This window comes from Sorex fumeus, unplaced genomic scaffold (assembly GCF_029834395.1).
Source record: "Sorex fumeus unplaced genomic scaffold, SorFum_2.1 ptg000047l, whole genome shotgun sequence".
Classification (NCBI taxonomy): Eukaryota; Metazoa; Chordata; class Mammalia; order Eulipotyphla; family Soricidae; genus Sorex; species Sorex fumeus.
Genome location: NW_026606104.1, coordinates 31,485,357 through 31,508,910, shown reverse-complemented (window position 1 = coordinate 31,508,910; position 23,554 = coordinate 31,485,357). Strand labels below are relative to the sequence as shown.

Sequence of the window (23,554 nt, the reverse complement as noted above, 5' to 3'; positions counted from 1 at the left end):
ACTGTTCCTCATAGGAAGAAATATTAGAATATATAGAAGTTATTCACTACAAAATAACATTAAATTGAGTAAAGGAAAAGGAACTCATAGAAACTGTTATTGACAATAAAAATAAGAATATGCACAAATAAAGAGAATGAACTGAATCTATCATTAGAATTTATACCACTGAAAAGAGATTAAGACTTCAAAGCCCTTACATAAATTGTTCCTCCTGAAAGTAAAAAGAATGAAACTGAGAGAAGTGCTGCCATTCCCTTCACTATCAATTTTTCCCTGGGGTTTATCAATTTTATCAAGAATCTTCCATATGTTTAACTAGATGAGTGATCTACCATCTGTACTCTGAGGACATCCCAAAGCAAAGCTCAGTTTCCTGGGAAGCTGAACAGTAAATTTGATGACCAGTAAATAATGAATAGAACAAGATGAAAAATGGTCATGAATTTCCAAAAGAGACTGCCCAGAGACTGCCCAGATATCACTTATAATGGATAAAAATGAAAGCATAATGCTATGGTGCTCTGGTTCAAACTTAACTGGACGTAGGTTTTATCTGAAGAACTTTCAAATTTTGTTAATGACTAGATTCTTTCTTTCTTTTTTTTTAATTGAAACATGGTGAGAGCAGTTAAAAAGTTTTCGGTTTAAGTCTTGGTCATACAATGATGAAACATCTGACCCTTCACCAGTGCACATTTTCTACCACCAAAAAACCCAGTATCCCTCCCATCTCACATCCTCCTCCTACCTGTGTGGCAGACGATTTCCACATTACTCTCTCTCTACTTTGATTACATTCAATATTTCGATACCAGACCCACCATTATTATTTGGGATTTTACCCCAGCACTCAGATCTGCCAAAAAGGCAACATTAGACAATTTGTTTTCTATTGCTTATTATAAATTGCACATGATGATGAATTGCATATAATATGATTTTGGAATTCTGAAGTTTTAATAATTAAATCTGGAGGGTTTTTTTGCCAAAAGCCGCTGGGTTCCACCGAGCTTTGTTTCTGAGTTTCTGGGATCATGGCCCAAAAGCTGCTCGATCAGCAGCCAGAGGGCCCATTCGTGGGCTGCAACTTGGGGTCTCATGGCGGGGGGGGGGGGGGGGAAGGCCAGCTCCGCCCCCATTCCATGAGGCCCCTGAGTTCCTTGTCACTGCCGGCCCCTCCCTGGGTGTCCCTAGGCCTCTGGAAGATGGTGGTGACTGAGCCACCAGGGGAAACAGGCCAAGACATGAAATCCATTCCCACCTGGGGTGTTCTGGTGCTGGAAACCTAATGTATAGTCCAGACACATTTCTGCCAAAAGTTGCTGGGTTCCGAGCTTTATTTCTGAGTCTCTCTTAATGACTAGACTCTTATCTTTTAAAATTCTCAGAATTTTAAAATCAGAATCTCTGAAAACTGGGTAGAATAACATTTCTATTATTATTGCAAGTTACTGGGCCCACCCGAGCAAATTGATGAACAATGAGAGGACAGTGTTAAAGTGCTTGCAAGCTATTCTTATACATAGCACCAGTTTGAGAACCTCAGCAGAGGTGGAAAAAGACTTTACCTAGGGAAAAGGCTGAGGTAAAATTAATCCGGGCATTAGGACCAAGAAATGGTACAGTCAGCAGGGCATTTGTCTTGCATGTAGTCAACATGGATTTAATCCCTGGCACCACTAATGGTGTCTTGAGCAGTGCCAGGAGTGATGCCTGAGCACAAAGTCAAGGGCAAGCTCTTGGCACAGCTGAGTATGGCCAAATACCAGAAACAGGAGAAATAATTTGGGCATAAATTCCATTGTAACAATTTCATAATTGTTACTTTATAGATTATGTAATCTAAAGCAAGTGACTTTCTTGCTGTTAAATCTGTCACTTCAGTTTTCATATAGGTGTAATAATATTTAGTTCTTAATGCACTTGTAATAATTGAGTTAAATATATGTACAAATGGAAGAGTTCTATCAACAATGCCAAAGGAAAGTCAAAAGGATAGCTGGAAGGAGAGAACTGAATTTATTTATTTATTTATTCTTATATGATGCATTTGCAAAGATATCCCTCAAATTGCATTTTTTCAGTTTGAAGTGAAATCTTATCAAAATGTGGCTTTTGTGTTACAAATGCAGATCCCAATAAATGCAAACATCAGCCAGACCTGGTTTCTTATAAAAAGGGCTCCCAAGGGTTATAGTAATTCATGTTAACTAAAACCAAGTGTTTCCTCATTAATCAATGTCCTAGAAAAGAACCAAGTGTTTCCTGTGCTTAGCAGGTTGAATTCGATTGGAGTCACAAGACAGCACTTTTATGGTCAAGGACATGTATGGTCATGGAATGTTAAGTCAAATATAATGACCAAATGTCACTCTTTTCACCAATAATGGAGGTTTCCAAAGGAATGCAACACGATGGGGCAATGGTCAAAACTTTCATTATTTTAATTTTAGTTAAAAAGGCTATCTTCCCATTGCAAGGCAATTCAGGGTCCAAACTGGAATTTTACAATTTATTTTCTAAACTGAGACAGACCAGACAAGTTCATAAAGGTGCTTTTTCTCTTTCATAAATGTACAATTGTTACACTTATAAAACTCTAGAAAGCTTTACAATATGTACATAATTGACATATTTGATAATATTGAGGGCACATGCTTTTAATTTGTAATTGTAGCTGAGAAGAAAACAATTACACTTATGTAAAAATAATTAAAGGATTACTGACTGTTAGAGACTATTTCTTGGACTATGTCAGACTAAACTTATAATTTAAGCACAATATGATAGATATCATTATAAAGTTGTTTACTAAACAAATATATTGATTAAGCAATTTAATATTACAATGTAATATTTAAGTATTAATGCTTAAAAAGTAAGCCAATCCCACAGTAGCAGGAATATCTAAGCCCAAATCTCATATTCTAACTCTGTTCACCAATAAAAGAAATGATAGTTTCTTAGAGAAATAGCTAATTTTAGCACTGGGTAAGAAAATATACAAAATGAACTGAGAAGATCTTGGAGTACCATAAATCAAGAAAGTGTTAAGAACAGAGGAAAATGAAACACCTAGTCATGGGAACATAGCAGTCAAATAAAAGAACTCCCAATTTGAGCAATAAAATAAATAAATTTGTATGGGATTGTAACTCTAAGTATTAAAAAAATCCATGTATCTATACTGGATAAATTGTATTCAGTATATATAAATGGTTAAATAAATAAATTGTTGAATAGATATAATGGGCTGGAGCGATAGCACAGCGGTAGGACGTTTGCCTTGCACGCAGTCAACATGGCCGACCCAAGTTCGATTCCTCCGCTCCTCTCGGAGAGCCCGGCAAGCTACCGAGAGTATCTCGCCCTCATGGCAGAGCCTGGCAAGCCACCCGTGATGTATTCGATATGCCAAACACAGTAACAACAAAATCTCTGATGGAGACGTTACTGGGCCCACTCGATATAATGGCAGAAAACAAATTAATATGCCATGCATAATTCCAGATAATTTATATGGATCATCTATCATCAGGCAGTTGAGCATAACTCTCTCTCTAGTCTTTAGGTTTTGGTTGGACATAGTGACTTCCTCCCAAAGAACACAGTAATTAAAGGGGAAGTATGAATTAGAGAAAGTTCCTTAGAGTCTAGAGAAACAACAGGATGTGGTCAGGTATAGGCAAGAGATTTGTTATCGTGGTTGATTACTTGATTGTGCAGGCAAGGAAGTCCCAAGTTCTGTTCTCTGCAAAATTATCTGCAAATTATCCTAGTAAAAATGGTGAAATGATCTCATCAAACGTCTGGTATAAATGCTAGAGTTCCAAGGCACTAAAAACTGTAGCTTGGATATCCAACAAGAGAGGACAAGTATTCCACTCTAAAAAGAGAGAAAGTTCACCCTTCCCCTTCTTTTTTTAAGGTTCTTAATGAATTAAATGTTGCTGCTTATATTAATGGTGGCAGATCATCATCATCATCATCTTCTTCTTCTTCTTCTTCTTCTTCTTCTTCTTCTTCTTCTTCTTCTTCTTCTTCTTCTTCTCTTTTTTTTTATTCTGGGCTACACTCAGTCGTGCTCAAGGCTTACTCCTGGTTTTGTGCTCTGTGCTTACTCTTGGCTTTGTGCCCTATCACGACTGTGAGAACTCAGGAGACCATATTGGGTACCAGTAATTGAACCCAAGTCTGCAATTTGCAAGACTAATGCCCTACTTACTTTACCATCTCTCTAGTTCTCACAGATACTCTTTCTTGGTTCAAATGATAAGCTTATCCAGAAACTTCCTCATAAAAGACTCAGAAATAATGTTTCACCTTCTTTGAAGAGATTTCTTAGTCATTAGGTTTATATGTAAAAATAACCATCACAAAGAATAGCTTTCTCTTTCTGAGAAATGTTACCTCAACCAGCTAATCAAGGCTTACATCAAACAATAGCAAATCACATGAATGGTTTGTATTCTTTCATGTGATAAAGATGACATTTTTTCTGTGGCCGTTCTCCTAAATATCTCTAATTTCAGTTTGATCATGGGTAAAATATCAGAAATTCTGTAACAAAGACCTTCCACAGAATATCTGGCAGATCACAGATCACAGATCACAGATCATCCTGTTATTCGTCGATTGCCTCGAGCAGGCCCCAGTAACGTCTCCTTCATCCTAGCCCTGAGATTATATTCAAGGCTCTTTAGGAGAATGAGACCCATCATTGTTACTGGTATTTGGCATATTGGGTACGACACAGGGAGTTTGCCAGACTCTGCCATGTGGGCAGGTTACATTCGGGAGCCTGCCAGTTTGTCAAAGTAGGAATGAGATGTCATAGTAAAATGTCGCGCGGCCGCAAATGCGGCCACGCGGTTCCAGGATCTGGTTTTTATAGTCTCTGAGTCTTGGCCGCTGATGGGATTACACGACGCCAGGGGGCCAGTTGGTGGGTGTGACCCCCGCCTACTGGAATTTGGAGGAACTGGGTGGAGGATGCTCGACTCCAATCCGAGTAGGCTTGGAGATCTCGGCCCCGGAACCCACGTGGCTTTGTCCCTCTGCCGGTACCTTCAGGTGTGCGGAGAGTGGTCTCAGCATGGTGGTGTCTCCTAAATATCTCTAATTTCAGTTTGATCATGAGTAAAATATCAGAAATTCTGTAACAAAGACCTTCCACAGAATATCTGACAACTACTAGAAATTTATCAGTGTCATCAGATAGAGGGAATATTTTGAGAAAGTCCCATAACTAAAAGACATTTAAAACAAAATGATAACTAAATAGAAGGTGATATCCAGAATAAGGTCCTAGAAAAGAAAATGATACCTAAGCAAAAATGAGTAAGAATCAATATTTGTTCACTTATTGTAGCAAATTTGCCAAATTAATGTGAAGATGTTAATCAGAGGACACTTGGTATGGAGAATATTTGAACTCTACTATAGTTGCTCTTTTTCTGTAATTACAAAACTTCTTAAAATATTACTTATCCAGGGCTCAGTAAACACTAGTGGTTGAGGGCATATGCATAGCCTTGGTTTCAATTCCGCTACCACTAGGTGCCTAAACATCACCTGGTACAGTCTGGAATCCCCAAATTAATACCAGGTGTGGCCTGGATCCTCCTAGAAATTCTTGGTACTGGAGGGGTCCACTAGGGCCAGTACATTCTCAGACCCTTGCATTGAACCATCCTCTCACTTGATAGAAAGTTCCAGGTCTTGGAGCACTGTATGGGAGTACTCCTGCCAAATAGATATCTATACAATTTATTTAAGCAATGTCATTTGTTCACTTTTAGGGTAAACAAAATTGATTGAACATTTACTTATATACATGATACTATATACAATCTTTCATGATTGGAAAGATATGTAAGAGGAGGGAAGGAAGAGAGAAAAAGACAGTAGGAATTTGTCATTTGTTTAAAGTTTTCTATGTCCTGGAGATTTTCTTTATGATACATGTAAGTCTAGCTATAAAGATCATAAATAAATAATTAGTAAAAAGTATTATTTTAATGATTTTATTAATAGGGAAATATTTATAACCAAGTAATTAAGCATAGAAACATTAAAGAAAATATTAAAATAATAGTTCTATAAAGGAAAAATATTTTGAACTAAACAAGATATCACAGACCAAAACAAGAACAAATACAAAATCGGGAAAGACATTACAAGCCATTTGTCAAAAGACTAATTTCCTTTATTCAGAGACAATTCTGACAAATCATTAAAGAAGACAAATAGCAAGAGAGAAAAACAGTCAAAGTATTAAAGTATTTTTTTTGTTTTTTTTAACTTGTTAAGCAAATTTAATGGAAAATACAGATGTTTTTGCCAAGACAGTCACAAAAGGAAAAAGGACCCTTTTGCAACATAGAAGTGGAATGCATAAAATGCTTCAAATGCGTGTGCAATGCAATTTTCTTTTTGTCTTTTTTTAAATTTTTCTAATTGTATTAGTTAGTTCACAATGTTTGATTATATTCAATTTTCAAACACCATTCCACCTTCTCTCCACCAAATTCGGGATGTTTCCGTCCCAAACCCCAATCCCTGTCACAAAACACAACTGAAGTAATATATTTTGTATTGTCTGTTATGAATAACTGCTGAACACGCTTACAAAAAAGTGTTCACAGAGGAAACAGTGTGAAGGTCTATTTTGGCAGGAGCCATTAAGACATTCTTAGGATATCACTAATATATTGTTTTATTTTTTAAAGTTTTATTAGTGAAACACCATGAGGTACAGTTGTAGACTTACAAATTATGTGCTTGGGTTTCAGTTATACAATGATCGAGTACCCATCCCTCGACCAGTGCTCATTCTCCACCACCACTAATCCCAGTATCCCTTCCAATCCCCCATCCCCCACATCCCACCCTGCCTCTGTGGCAGGGCATTCCCTTTTGCTCTCTCTCTCCTTTTGGGTGCTGTGGTTTGCAAAAGAGGAATTGAGTGGCAATCATGTTCGGTCTATAGTCTACTTTCAGCATGCATCTCCCATCCTGGGCAGATCTTCCCAACACCCATTATTTGGTGCTCCCTTCTCTATCTGAGCTGCCTTTTCCCCTAGCATGTGCGGCTGGCCTCCAAGTCACGGAGTAAACCTCCTGGTACATATCTCGGCTATTCTTGGGTGTTAGTCTCTTATTTTGTTACTTTATGTTCCCCAGATGAATGCAATCTTTCTATGTCTGTCCCTCTCTTTCTGACTCATTTCGCTTAGCATGATAATTTCCATGTAGTACCACTTGTATGTAAATTTCATGACTTTGTCTTTTCTAACAGCTACATAGTACCCCATTGTGTCGATGTATCAAAGTTTCTTTAACCAGTCATCTGTTCTTAGGCACTCAGGTTTTTTCCAGATTCTGGCTATTATAAAGAGTGCTGCAATGAACAAACAAGTGCAGATGTCACTTCGACTACACTTTTTTGCCTCTCTGGGATCTATCCCCAGGAGTGGTATTGCTGGGCCATGGTCTGAAAAGATTGTTGATACTATTTCTATCTTCCTGATTCTATTGAGGTATATTTTGTGTCTACCACATGGTCTATTTTGGAAAATGTACCGTGCGCACTGGAGAAGAATGTGTATTCTTTCTTTTTGGGGTGTAAAGTCCTGTATATGTCTATAAGTCCTTTCCCTTCTATTTCTTCAAAGTATTTTTTATTTTTAATTTTTTAATTGAATTTATTTTTTAATTTTTATTAGTGAAACACCATGAGATACAGTTGTAGACTTACATATTTTTGTGTTTGGGTTTCAGTTATACAATGATCAAGTACCCATCCCTCCACCAAGTCCCCATTCTCCACCACCAATGAACCCAGTAGCCCTCCCACCCCCCCACCCCACCCCACCTCTATGGCAGGGCATTCCCTTTTGCTCTCTCTTTCCTTGAGGGTGTTGTGGTTTTCAATAGAGGTGTTGAGTGGCCATCGTGTTTGAACTATAGTCTACTTTCAGGACACGTTTCACATCCCGAGCGAGTCCTCCAAACACCCTTTACTTGGTGTTCCCTTCTCTATCTGAACTGCTTTCCCCCCCCAGCAAGTGCCGCCAGCTTCCAAGCCATAGAGCAGACCTCCTGGTACTTATCTCAACTATTCTTAGGTGTTCGTCTCCCATTCTGTTACTTTATATTCCCCAGATGAGTACAATCTTTCTATGTCTGTCCTCTCTTTCTGACTCAATTCACTTAGCGTGATACTTTCCAAGTAGAACCACTTGTTTGCAAATTTCATGACTTCATCCTTTCTAACTGCTGCATAGTATTCCATTGTGTAGATGTACCAAAGTTTCTTTAACCAGTCATCTATTCTCGGGCATTTGGGTTTTATTTCCAGATTTTGGTTATTGTGAACAGTGCAGCAATGAACATACAAGTGCAGATGTCATTTCAACTATACGTTTTTGCCTCTCTGGGATATATTCCTAGGAGTGGTTTGCTGGGTCAAATGGGAGCTCTATTTCCAATTTTTTAAGAATCGTCCATACTGTTTTCCAAAAGAGCTGGACCAGTCCTATGCCCAGAATCTTAACATGTAACATCACTGTACATTTGGATGGCCCAGAAATCAGCAAGATGTGCTTTTTGGTTATTGTTTCTTTTATTTCCCTTCCTCCCTCCCTCTCCTTCCTCCCCTTCCTTCCTTCCTTCCTTCCTTCCTTCCTTCCTTCCTTCCTTCTTTCTTTCTTTTTAAAAAATTTTTATTAGTGAAACACCATGAGGTACAGTTGTAGACTCACAAATTTTTGTGCTTGGTTTCAATTATACAATGATCAAATACCCATCCCTCCCCCAGTGCACATTTTCCACCACCACAGATCCCAGTATCCCTCCCAACCCCAATCCTCCCCATCCCACCCTCCCTCTGTGGCAGGGCATTCCCTTTTGTTCTCTCTCTCCTTTTGGGTGTTGTGGTTTGCAAAAGAGGCATTGAGTGGCAGTCATGTTTGGTCTATAGTCTACTTTCAGCATGCTTCTCCCATCCTGTGAGGATCCTTCCAACACCCTTTATTTGGTGCTCCCTTCTCTATCTGAGCTCTCTTTCCCCCTAGCATGTGTAGCTGGCCTCCAAGTCATGGAGCAAACCTCCTGGTACTTATCTTGGCCACTCTTGGGTGTTAGTCTCCTATTTTGGTATTTTATGTTCCCCAGATGAATGCAATCTATGTCTGTCCCTCTCTTTCTGACTCATTTCGCTTAGCATGATACTTTCCATGTAGTACCACTTGTATGTAAATTTCATGACTTCATCCTTTCTAACAGCTACATAGTACTCCATTGTGTAGATGTACCAAAGTTTCTTTAACCAGCCATCTGTTCTCAGGCACTCAGGTTTTTTCCAGATTCTGGCTATTGTAAAGAGTGCTGCAATGAACAAACAAGTGCAGATGTCACTTAGACTATACAGTCAAAGTATTTTTTAAAGAACTTCCAATAAATTCTAGTAAAAGATGTACTAATGATTTTCATATGTAAACATTTATGCAGCTTCATAATTTCAGAATATATTGAGATAGTAAGAATGTATAAAAGTGACCATTTTGCATACTGTTAATGGGACATTAAAATCAAGTGCCTTGTTTGGTAGATAATCTAGTGGTATTATAACAGAAGCTGCTGGTCCTCTGTATGCCCCTCTCTTTCAGTAAATGTTGGCTTACCTTCTAAGTGACATCCATTGCATACTAAAATGGGTTCAGATGTAGAACAAATGCCATTCAATGCATTATGTGGTGTCCTTAGAATAAGAGAGAATATAAGATAGATAAGATGGCAATAATATTTAGGCAGACTTATACATATTTATAATAAAGAAGTAAGGTGTGAAAAAAAAGAGAAAGAAACAAGTTAGAATGTACTTATTAGATAGGTTTCCAATGGAAAACCCAAATATTGAAGCATTTCTATATGTTAGCTGCTATGGGTGGTGTGTGTGTGTGTGTGTGTGTGTTATATATATATGTGTGTGTGTATATATATGTTATATGTGTGTGTGTGTGTGTGTGTGTGTGTATAAAACCACTGTCCTCCCATTGTTCATCGATTTGCTTGAGTGGGCCCAGTAACGTCTCCATTGGAGACTTTGTTGTTACTGTTTGTTTGGCATATCGAATACATCACAGGGAGCTTGCCAGGCTCTGCCGTGCCTGCGAGATACTCTCGGTAGCTTTCCGGGCTCTCCAAGAGGGGCGGAGGAATCGAACTTGGGTCGGCCATGTTGGCTGCGTGCAAGGCAAACGCCCTACTGCTGTGCTATCGCTCCAGCTCTTCGGCAGCACATATACTAAAATTGGAACGACACAGAGAAGATTAGCATGGCCCCTGCGCAAGGATGACACGCAAATTCATGAAACGTTCCATATATATGTATATGTACACATATACATGTATCCCTCCTTAGAGGAGGAAAATGCATCAAATTTAGAGGGATATATATTTTATACAAAACACCATTTTATCTTTTTTTATTGAGGTAACAGTAGCTGTTTACAATAATTTTCAAAACTACTATCCTACTCTGTGAGGAGACAGTGAAGTAGCATTGTAAGCTACATTTGCTGTTTTTGTTAGGATTATAGATTACTCAATCAAAAAATATGCCAAGGGCCAGGGAGGTAATTCACAGAGTAATAGCATATATTTTGCATATGTTTGGCTGAGTTTGAAATCTGGTACTTTATATCCCTTGGAATACTACCAGCTATAGCCCTGAGAAGCACTGTCATTGGATCTAAGCATTGAACCATCCAGTTTGTATAGATGAACATATATATTTCAGGAAGTGGTCCCAGGATCCTGTGAGCACTGGTTGATGATTCATCTTAAAACAAAGTTTTGCTAAAAATATTATATAATTGGGTACGTATGGTCACAGAAGAAAGAGCAGTTCATTCTATGTGAGAGAATCTCAGAAGATCCCACAAATGATCCTAATGTATATAAATAACAGAAGAAATCAGTTTGGGAAGAAATATACTTGAATGTTCAGAAGCTATCACAAAGTAACAGTACACAGTTGGCTGTGTAGAGTTGGCAGGAAATGATAGTAGGAGTGAGGTTGCAATCAAATAGTATATAGACACATTCATTTAAATGGGAATAAAAGGGTCAAGCCAATTCATAGTTCTTTGACTAAGATGTTTTTGTAATAGTCTCTTCAAAATGTGGCTTATTCGGGTTTGATTCCTCCGCCCCTCTCGGAGAGCCTGGCAAACTACCGAGAGTATCCCACCCACACTACAGAGCCTGACAAGCTCCCCATGGCGTATTCAATATGCCAAAAACAATAACAACAAATCTCACAATGAAGACGTTACTGGTACCCGCTCAAGCACATTGATGAACAACGAGAGGACAGTGCTACAGTGCTCTTCAAAATATCCTGATCCTTGAAGACTGTGCGTGCCACATCAAGTACTATAAAAAGGAAAATAAAAGTATTCTAAACTAAACTAAAAAAAGCTTTTTAGGAGGGTTATTAATCTTTTTTTCTCTTATTGTAGAGATGTAATAATAATAATGGAGAGCATGTATTGTATATGGGAATGAGTCAATCCTTGGCTCCTTATGATCCTCTGTCACAGATGGGAATGATTCCCACACTCCTAGCTGGAAGTAGCTGAAAGTACTTTTTGAGAAATATTCTTTTTAAATAAAAAAAATAAATCATGCTAAAAATCTCACCTGATTTTTCTGCTGCTATCTCCTAAATGGCACTGTGTCCTACTTAAAGTCACATGACTCAGTGACTGTCATAGTTGTGGGATATATCAACTCATCCGTAACACAGCTGTCTTGACCTCCATACCACCATTTACCCAGGATACTGAACCAGGTCTGGAGGTGTTTGGAATTGCAATAACTACTTTAAAAACACACACTACACTTGATCTTAGCCAAAAGGCCGAGAAACGAAGCTGGGGCGATAGCACAGTGGGTAGGACGTTTGCCTTGCACACAGCCAACATGGCTGACCCGAGTTCGATTCCTCCGCCCCTCTCGGAGAGCCCGGCAAGCTACCGAGAGTATTCGATATGCCAAACACAGTAACAACAAAGTCTCCAATGGAGACGTTACTGGGCCCGCTCGAGCAAATTGATGATCAACGGGAGGGCCTTTACTTACTTACTTTACTTACTTTAAAAACTGAGAAAATCCACATTTTTACAGAAATGCTATACTCTGAAAACCATTAGAACAAGTTTTATGTTTTAAAATTTATTTTAAATTTGCTCGAGCGGGCCCAGTAACGTCTCCATTGGCGATTTTGTTGTTACTGTGTTTGGCATATCGAATGCGTCACAGGCAGCTTGTCAGGCTCTGCAGTGCGGGCGAGATACTCTCGGTAGCTTGCCGGGCTCTCCAAGAGGGGTGGAGGAATCGAACTCGGGTCGGCCATGTTGGCTGCGTGCAAGGCAAACGCCCTAAAATTTATTTATGTTTTAAGGGCTGGAGCAATAGCACAGCGGTAGGGCATTTGCCTACCTCACCCACACAGCAGGGCCTGGCAAGCTCCCCGTGATGTATTCGATATGCCAAACACAGTAACAACAAAGTCTCCAGTGGAGACGTTACTGGGCCCACTCGAGCAAATTGATGATCAACGGGAGGGCCTTTACTTTACTTTACTTTATGTTTTAAAGCACTAACACTATCTTACCGTTGTTCATCGATTTGCTTGAGTGGGCCCAGCAATGTCTCCATTGTGAGACTTCTTGTTACCGTGTTTGGCATAGCTTGCCGGGCTCTCCAAGAGGGGCAGAGGAATCAAACTCGGGTCAGGTCAGGTCTGCCGCATGCAAGGCAAATGCCCTACACTCTGTGCTGTGCTATCGCTCCAGCCCTTATGTTTTAAAATTTATTTTAAAACAGCTTGTAGGGCATTTACCTTGCATGCGGCCAACCCATGTTCGATTCCCAGCATCCCATATGGTCCCCCAGCACTGCCAGGAGCAATTCCTGAGTGCAGAGCCAGGAGTAACTACTGTGCATCACTGAGTGTGACCCAAAAAGCAAAAAAAAAAAAAAAAAAAAAAAAAAATTACTGTTTTTTTTTTTTGCTTACAAAGAGTTCACGTTGATAAAACAGAAGAAATAAATGTTCCTAAACAACACATAGGCAAGCTGAGCCTTAATTTTCTGTCACAGAATTCACCACAAAAAAGTCAAAGTCTTCCAGATGCAAAAATTCTAGAACTCCACCTCTTCAACAGGAACTGGCACCGCTAGTTCTCTTTTCTGTTTCAGATGACGTAGAGGCTGTGTTGTCAGTGTTTGCTTCCTCAAGGACAAGTGGTGGTGCCTATTTTATCAGGTGCCTATTTTCCCTCCTATAGTGCCCTGGTAAAATGTTTACTCGAATATTTTATCCATTGCTTAATAGAGTGCTAAGTTTGATTATAATGGATCTCTAAGAGGGCTTTTTTTTTGGTATTTTAGAAACACATATCTTTTTTTTCAGGCACATGCTTGTATGCTTTTATCTCATGTTTTATTGTTTCGTTCAATAGCATCTTTGGCAAAGCAAAAGATTTATATTTTGATAAAGTCCAGTTTATAGATTTTTAAAAGGCATTAGCATATACTTTTGTGTTCTACTTTTAAAATCTTTTTCAAATCCAAGTTTATCTAGACCTTACGCTATATTTTCCTATTCAGATTTTGCTCTTAAATGTATAAAGCCTATGGCCCAATTTGAGTTGATATTTATGTGTGTGGTATGAGATAAAGGTGAAGAGATTCTGTTTGTTTTCCTTTTGCCTGTGTCTATTCAAAATCATTGTTGGAGAGTATATTCTTTCACCATCTAATTGTTTTGGCACCCATACTGAAAATCAAAGTTTTAGTGGATATTGCCTATAAAATAGCAAACCGATCATAAATTTATAATAAAATGTCAAGAACCTAGAATAATCAAAGTGAATTTGGAAAAAGAAAATATTGGATTATTTATACCACCCTTATTTCAAAATATATTAAGCCCTGAGCACTGCTTGGTGTGGTTCCAAACCCTAACCCCCAGCTACACCAAAATAATTACCAAGAACTTAAATTGATGATGATGAAGATTATTATAAAATAGCTTAGAAGGGAAAAATGAGGATACTCATGTAGTGCACTGCTTAAGAACATAAAATCTGGGATCAGTTTAAATAACACAGAGATCCTAATTATATGTTTGCAAATTTAGTACCAATCTCTACATAATAGACTCAACAGTTTTTACATTATAAATATGCTAGCAGTTGAAAGACTCAAATATTATAAATTACTTGATTAATTTCTGTCAAAATCCAAAGCCAACCTAATTTGGAGGCCATTTGCCTTATTCCCAATCAAGAATTTATCTCTTTACAAATCACCTTGAGCACTCTGATTATGCAATGATCATTCTGTACTTGATACATAGAGATTAGGAATTAGTCTCAAATTCATACCTGACTGAATTTAATCTTATCTGTAGTACTGGCAAATCCCTTCCAACTCATGGTCTCTCTCATAAGAACAGGGCCACATAAACACGAATTAATCCTATGGCTTTTGAGTTCAAAACAGCGCTAGCCTGCTGATTGTATGCAAATAAATGAGTTTCCACTTGTAGTACAATTCTTATCATATTTCCTAAAGTAAATCATAGCTCAGTAGGTATATCACCCTTACACATAAAATACAAATGGAATAAAACCTTGAGAAAAATTAAGGAGAGAATTAGGACAATTTACCATGACTTTTAAGCCTGTAGTACCCACGTAAATGAAATAGGCATCTAGTCTTGAGCATATTTTCACAGGTACAAAAAGAGGCTCTAATTTTCAGTAAGAAATAGATCCAGAAATAACAGTGAGGTTGGGACTGCTCCCTGGGCTCGTCTGAAGTAACATGGCATGCTGTTCAAGCCATCTGTAAAACCAGGATTTTCTTTTTTTTATTTTTTATTGAATCACTATGAGATACAGTTACAAGGCTTTTATGTTTGAGTTTCAGTCATACTATGATCAAACACCCATCCCTCCTACAGTACATATTTTCCACCACCAATGTGCCCAGTACCTCCCCAGCCCCATCCCAACCCTCCCCCTGCCACTATAGAAAACCAGGATTTTTTATTTTTTATTCTCATCTACTCATCCTTGCCAGACCCATAACAATTTATTTCTCTAGCATTTTGTTTTATTTTTATTTGAAGCAAACTGGCTTACAATAGTGCTAATATAGATTTTCATGCATCCAGTGTTCCAACACCACACCCTCCACCAGAGTTTCCACCTTCTCGACCCTATTTTTTTTAATTAAAATTTTTATTTTATTTAATTTTAATTTTATAAAATTTTTATTTTATTTTAGTTCACAATATTTGATTACATTTAACATTTAAACACCAGTCCTACCACCATTACACCTTCCCACCACCATATTTTGGGTGTTTCCATCCAGAACCCCAATCCCTGTCCCAAAGCAGAACCAAAATAATGTATTTTGTATTGTCTGTTATGAAAACCCGCTGAAAATGTGACAAAAAAGTATCCTTAGAGGAAAGAGTGTGAAGATTGTTGTATATCACCCAGGGTTCACTAAGTCCTTCTATAAGAGATCACTAACATGTTGTTAAAGACTGAGCCTGTGTGCTTTCATATACATATATATATGAAATATATATATATTTTTCTTTGTTTCTATATACACATATATATATATATCTGTGAAAAAAATTCCCTCTAAGATTGTTTGCCTACTACTTTGAACCCCATCAAATGTGGTGTGGCACTTTGGAGTATGGGTAGGGAGTGTCCTATGAAATGTCACACAGCCTCATTCACAGCCACGTGGTCCAGGAATAGGTTCACTCATGGGTGAGGCTAAGTCTGAGTGTGTGGAGAGCGGCTGTGAGCATGGCGGCAGTTGAGTTCTGGAGGTTTTCAGCTGCTGGGGCTGGGTCCCTTAGGCTGCGGAGGACTCTCACTGCACCCCTCTGGCGTGCCCTGAGTGAAACAGCCTGGTTCAGGATCCAGTGGCATGGTTCTCTACACCTTTTTTGAACTACAATCTTAACTCTATTCTGTAAGATAGTCTGCAGGTAACAAAAGAGATCCTAAGTTCTGAAATAATAACAAAGGAATATTTTTGTCAGCTCTTCCTTTTGTTAAATGGAAATTTCTATAGTCATATGTTTAGATACAGGTCTTTTGCTTCTTGCTATTTTTTTTCTTTGTTTCTACCGAATGTTTAGAATACATTGAAATACCTTTATCTTATAGTAAACTAAAAGGACCTAAGAAATTTGGAAATTCTGTAGCTGGTCAGTAAATGCTGAGTGGAAAAATATATCTTATAGAGTATATCCTGTGCTTTAATGTATTGTAAATGGCTAAGATGTCATTTCAGTTTAGGCAGAAAATTTTTTAAGAGTCATAATATAAACAGCGAGTAAAATTTGGGCAGATAAATAGTCATTTGTAATCTCTGTTCTATTGCAAATCTTTCATTTGTTTGTTTTTAGGGTTGCCCTAGCTGGAATATAGAAGACAGATGAAGGAAATGTCTATTGCCTGGTGTATCTGCATTTAAGGGAAATATTATTTTGAACTGGGTATATTAGAGAAGAGAACTAGAAGCCAGAGGATTTGCACAGAAAATTTCACTAGTATATAGTATATAGTATATAGGGCTATTTTCACAGACACTTGTCTCTATTAAACATCTTACCCAAAGTTGGGGCTTCCTCTGCCTATAGCAATCTGGTGTGTGATTTGCATCTTGATGGTGCTCTGAGAATTGCTGTAGCAGGGCTGGTATACAGTCAACTCCTTGCCTTTTGCAGAAGATCTATTGATAATGGAAAATCCTGGTATATGGCTTGTAGGACTGAATATCCTGACATTATCTTCATTTCTCTGTTAATTATAAAGGAAATATTCAGAAAAGGCTGAAGGTCTTTGGAGAAACTACAAGTTAAGGATGGACTAGTTTTATTTTGCACTAAGAGTGCTCTTCATGACTTTCAGCCTTTTGGTTGCCTCGTCTTTTCAATGATAGCTTTCTCAATGGGCTGGAGAAAATAGATGACTGAACCAATTTATACCCCTTAATGCATTCTAACTTTCTAGATTCCATTTGGCAACCTTGTTCTGATTGAGTAGGGCCAGGCCTTACTTCTCAGGCCTTCATCCTTCCTTACCAGGCCTTCATCTTCTCAGAGTTTTGTTTGCTAAAAAGAATTTCAATTTAAACTAAGTTGTTAATGATTAATTATGGTTTACTTTATTTCTACCCCAGATTATGTTTGCATGTTGACAGATAGTATCAGTGCCTATATTACAAAGTATATAAATAATATGGGAAGTTTTGATAAAGATGAAGCCAGTGATTGAAATTGTTTTGGTTTAGAAAGTGTTTTGAATAACCATACTTAACGGGGATAGACAAATATATGAATAAACAATTGAATAAAAGCAAGAATAAATGGTGCCTTTTTAAGAATAAAAATATGAAATTAGTATCTTTATAGATAAAAATGGGGATAACCTACTATATCAATAATTCTTTTAAGGATTAAACAAAATAATTTATACAAGAGCACATATTCAATACATCCAAAGACAAGTAGCACTGTAGCACTGTCCTCCCATTGTTCATGGATTTGCTTGAGCGGGCACCAGTAACATCTCCATTGTGAGAGCTGTTGTTACTGTTTTGGGCTTATCTAATATGCCACAAGGAGCTTGCCAGACCCTGCTGTGAGGGCAGGATATTCTCAGTAGCTTACGGGACTCTCTGAGAGGGACGGAGGAATTGAACCTGGGTCGGCTGCGTGCAAGGCAAATGCCCTACCTGCTGTGCTATCACTCCAGCCTAAGACAAAGTAAACATTTTTAATTTTCATTTTTCTTTTTGAAAAATAAAGACCCTGAATTTTGCATATGTTGTCTATAGTTTAACATTGATCTTTAATTATTTTTAGATACAGAACAGAAACAAAGGAAATATTGTGAATCTTGACAACATTTGCATGTAGCTGACTGAACATACTCTATTGGGGACTCATCAATAAACTGGAATCAACTAAGACTCTTCATGAAGCTGAAAAGTTTAAGTTGCACATGATTTGTTAGTCCTTCACTTCCTTTTTATTCATACAGGTGCCCTATATATACACATATATCTATGTATATGTGTATTATAAATGAGAATGAGAGGTCTCAACTTTTTAATCACTTGATAACTTGATCACTTGATATCCTGTTACTCATTGATTTGCTCGAGCGGGCGCCAATAACGTCTCCATTCGTCCCTGTCGTGTGCCAATGGCATCTTCTCGCTCTAGGAATACAAACAGCCTCAAACCGATCGATTAGGGTTTTGATGAAGAAGTCTGACCATCTCATAGGTGGGTGGCCACGCAATCTTTTGATGTCCCGTGGAATCCAGTTAGTAATGGCTCTAGTCCAGTGGTTGTCTCCAAATCTCATTATGTATCCAGCCCATCTGATTTTCGATGCCTTGGCAAATGAGACAGTGTCCCTGATTCTTGATCATCGATGGAGGTTGGAACTCCGGATTCTTTCTTTCATTTGAGTGAAGTGTGATCCTCCAAGCATAGCTCTTTTGATTCTTGCTTAATATAAAGTGAAATATATTTTTCTAAGAATTCTATGTTATAAATAATATGCTAGGCATAAGCAATTGAAGCATAGACAAGTCTTGGTCCAGCAAGACAGTTCAACAGTTAAAGCACTTGTCTTGCATGTGGTGGGCCCAGGTTTGATTGCCAGCACCAATATGCCCCCATACCACGCAGCGTCCCTGGGTGGAGTCTCTTATCCCTCCATGCACTTACTGCTCCCCGCATGACTGGGTGTGGCCTTGATATTCCTAGCACTGAACCACCTATTGTGTTGACTGAGACTCACTAGGAGTCCCCCAGAGGCTTCTTGAATACCACTTTAGACTCCAACCTAACGAGAAGTCTAGTCCTTTGCCTTTAAAGAGTTTTTAATCTAGAAGCTGAAGCACAAATGCAGAGAAACAGATAAACCTCCTTGATCATACACAGAAGGAAGTGTTTAAGTTTGTGTCTAAGCAATGCATTTGCCCAGTTATGCCATCCTCTGTTCCTGCAGAATTGGTTCTTTGCGATCAAACCTGAGTCATCACCTCTATGATTTGGTTTCTTGCTAACAACAAATATCTATGCTGACCTTAGCACTAAGACCTGCCAGTCTTTAAGTTCAAACTCTTGTTCAAATGTCTAGATTCTTCCCATCAAGTAAATGTTTGGACAGAGAAGGTTGTCTGTAGCCAAAACTTCTGAGACTTGTTTAAATACCTCTCTGCCTCTCAAAAAAGACATTTACCAAATGTAGGAAAAGAGAACTTGAGAAATAATATTAATTATTATCTTGTGTTCCATCCTAATCCCAGTTTGAATCTGTGGCACCATCCACCACTAAAATAAATATAAGAATTGTGGTAAAAGAAGAGAACTGTGAGGTTAGAAATTCCAAAAGGACAAATTCTCTCCCAGGATCCCTGTAGTGCATATATAAAATATAGTTTCTTACCGGAAAAGTATTTCTCTTTCTTCTTGTGGGGGCTTGGGTGGAGTGAACATTGGGTCACACTCAGCTGTGCTCAGGACATATTTCTGGCTCTGCAGTTAAGGATCTCTGTTGGGAATTCTTGGGGGACCATATTTGGTATCAGGGATCAAACCCAAGTGCCTTACCCACTGTACTATCTCTCTGGCCCAGAAATATTTTCCTGATGTCTCATGCATATGAAAAATGCAATAGCATCCTGTGTCTACTGTTATGCAAAGCTGCAATTAGCAGCTTTTAGGATATGAGGTATAGGTAAAAAAAGAACTTGTGCATGCTTGAAAGCCTGATAAATATTTGGATCACCATATTACTGTATATCAATGATACTTCTACATCAATGCCTTTGATATTCTCCACTAACTTTGCTGATGTCCTCCAGGTATAAATTATTGGTAACAATGCCCCTTAATCTATATTTATCTTTTGTATCACTTCTCAGTAAGGGAACTCTGAGAAAACTTTTATTTGAAAATGAAAGTCTTAATTATCCTAATTCTATGACAGTTTTTCCAAAGCATCTCAATTAAAGATGATATTTATGCTATAAAAATGCAAAATCTTAACACAAAGCTATGTAAATGCTAAACCAGGAAAACAATCCCTAAGGCAAAACAAACAAGGAAGCCCTGCTGATCTGCCAGCTTCTCTAACACAGGACTGCCTTCTGTGTGGATTTTTGTAGCCGCTAGTGTGGGATGTGACTATAAATTTCAGTGAATGAAACAAAATCCACACGTATATCACAGGGTTGGGCTGGAGCAATAGCACAGTGGGTAGGGCGTTTGCCTTGCAAGCGGCCAACATGGCTGACCCAAGTTTGATTCCTCCACCCCTCTTGGAGAGCCCGACAAGCTACTGAGAGTATCCAGCCCACACGGCAAAGTCTGGCAAGCTACCCATGACATATTTGATATGCCAAAAACAGTAACAACACGTCTCACAATGGAGAGGTTACCAGGCCCGCTTGAACAAATCGATGAACAATGGGAGGACAGTGCTACAGTGCTAATATTCAGCTATTGCCTCAGCAAATGCATGTATTATTATTATTATCATCATCATCTCTGGGTCTTGGCCATTGATGGGATTACATGGCGCCAGAGGCAGTTGGTGGGTGTAACGCCTACATACTGGAAGATGGGGGATCTGGGTGGAGGAGGCCCCAGTCCCAATCTGAGCAGGCTTGGAGATCTACGCCTGGAGTCCTGCACACCTGGGTTCCTCTGCCAGTTCCTTTATGCGTGAGGCTCCTCCGAATGTGTGGAAAGTGGTCTTAAGCATGGCTGTAGCTGGAACTGGAGGTCTTCAGCCGCCGGGGTTCTGCTCAGGGTGGGGAGGGAAACTCAACCCACCCTCCTCCAAGGGGCCCCAATGAGGACAACCAGGGGCGGAGGCAGGAGACTCTGCTCTGTTCTCTTCTGGGAGAAAAATATTAAAAATTAAAAAAAAATTTATAGACATCTTATTATCTAGTTCTTACTCTGGAGAACCTGGCAGGCTACCAGATTATCCTGCCCACACGGCAGAGTCTGGCAGACTCCCCGTGGTGTATTCAATATGCCAAAAACCAGTAACAATGATGGGTCTCATTCTCCTGACCCTGAAAGAGCTTTGAATGTGGCACTTTCTAAAGTCTCAGGGCTAGGACGAAGGAGACATTACTGGGGCCTGCTCGAGGCAATCGATGAATAACAGGATGACAGTGATACAGTGATCATCATCATCATTATTATTCTTATTTTGTTCATGTATGATAGTACTTAAGTGATACACAGCTTACTCCTGACTGCCAGGGATCAAATCCAGGTTAGCCATGTGGAGGGAAGCACCTTATATGCTATACTATCTCTCAGGTTCCTAATATATTATTAAATGAGATGAGTCGTCTAAAATGTACATCACTGAAACATGTTAATAAGAAATAGTTCCTTTAAATCATTATACAGCTATAAAAGAAATAGAATTATTTGTATAATATTGCAGGACTGTAAAAAATAAAACAGAAAAAAATCATGGGCTGACTTATTTCTTTTCCAGTGGTATTTATATTCTAATATAATCTCCTTTTGTAGCACTGTCCTCCTGTTGTTCATCGATTTGCTAGAGCAGGCCCGGTAACATCTCCATAGTGAGACTTGTTACTGTGTTTCGCATATGGAATACGCCACAGGGAGCTATAGCACAACAGTAGGGCCATTGGTAACAATGCCCCTTAATCTATATTTATCTTTTATCTTAACTGGCTGCCTTGTGCGCAGTCAATTCGGCTGAGCCAGGTTCAATTTCTCTGCTCCTCTCGGAGAGCTCGGCAAGCTACCGAGAGTATCTCACCTGCACGACAAAGCCTGGCAAGCTACCCATGACGTATTCCATATGCCAAACACAGTAACAACAAGTCTCACAATGGAGATGTTACTGGACCCACTCGAGCAAATCGATGAACAATGGGAGGACAGTGCTACAGTGCTAATCTCCTCCTAAGAATATTAATGAAGAGAGTATAAGTTAGAGACCAAATTTTTCATTGCTCTTCCATTATACTACTGCATCTAAAGTGACAACAGGGAATAAACAGAATTTGACCTTCCTAATTAATTCTAAACTAAAACAGGCTTTTAGGTTTGAATTAAATAATGCCATTGATTTAGTATGTTTACCTATCATGAAATGGTAATATCTTGAATTTAACACATTAATTCCAGAGTATCAAGATTTTCTCATGATACCTCATTTATTATTTTAGTTATATAAAGTGCTACCATTACCATTTTACATTAATTCACTCATGAATATTTAAATTTTGTTTACTGCATGCAACCATTGTTCTTGGTACTAGATATAAAATGAACTGAAGCTGAAATTCTGCTCTTGATTTATTAAGTGTAGTTGAAGAGACTAAGATGAAATGTTACAATCACTCAAACTGATAAGTATTATCATAGTGATATATGCACTGGGATCTAGCAGCAGAGCAGAAGAAACTTGCTGAAGAATAATAGAAATAAAAGAAGAAATTTGGAGTTTGGCCTAGAAGTTATGTTTAATTTTATAATTCTATGAGTGATCTCCACACATGTTTGACTCTTGTTCCTGTCAAAAATTATTTTTGAGCACTCATACTTAATGTCTTACAAACTTTAAGATAAATTTTATACCTAGAAACTAGATAGTATATTTTGGACTCTTGCCTATTCTGTGAAATAACAATTCCACTAACATGTATATGTCCCAAATTTGTACATGTGTGCCAAGAGCATATATCTTATGTATTATTCTTCAATATACATTAATGAGCTAAAACTTCATGTAATATTATAAATAAATCTTTAAAATATAATTAAGTTAGAAAGCAAACTACAAGAAACAAATTTAGCATGATACTTTTTAAAAGTTCAAGAACTCTCAGTATGGCAACAAAAATGGTTAAAATAATTTTTAACTAAATACATAAACATTTAAGAACAAATTAAGCAACATGTCATCAGTAAACATATATAAATTAGTCCTTTAGAAATGTAAGAAAATTATAAAATATAAAATTATGTATCAGAGATATATAAACATTTTTGTAACATTAAAATGAGGTTATCTAGTGGCAGTTGGAAATACTTTTGAGGACTTAAGAGTATGATGCAACATACTGGTAACTAAGGTCACAAAGGAAGATGTTCTTATTAAAACAAAATAAGCATGCCAAATTTAAAGGTGAATAAAGTTATAAAAGATTTCTAGAAGTAACTCTCATGAAGAAAGCAAAGAGAACTCCAGATTTATAGAAGAGAACCAGGAAAAAATGGAAAAGTCAAATGTCAGTGATGTCAAGTGTCACCAGATAAGTCAGGTTAAATAGAAATTGCAACTGAAAAAGACAAGGTAGAGAAAAGTTCAAAGTTGCAAGCTCTGCCCGGGGGGGGGGGGGGGGGGGGGGG

General features: G+C 38.2%; 1 non-coding gene across 1 annotated transcript; it reads left to right on the top strand.

Annotated features, from left to right (window-relative positions):
* The first annotated feature begins 10,290 nt into the window (after positions 1-10,290).
* On the top strand, positions 10,291-10,395 carry LOC130032172 (U6 spliceosomal RNA). The gene has a single exon (XR_008793736.1). It is a non-coding gene; the product is annotated as a U6 spliceosomal RNA (small nuclear RNA).
* Positions 10,396-23,554: the final 13,159 nt, after the last annotated feature.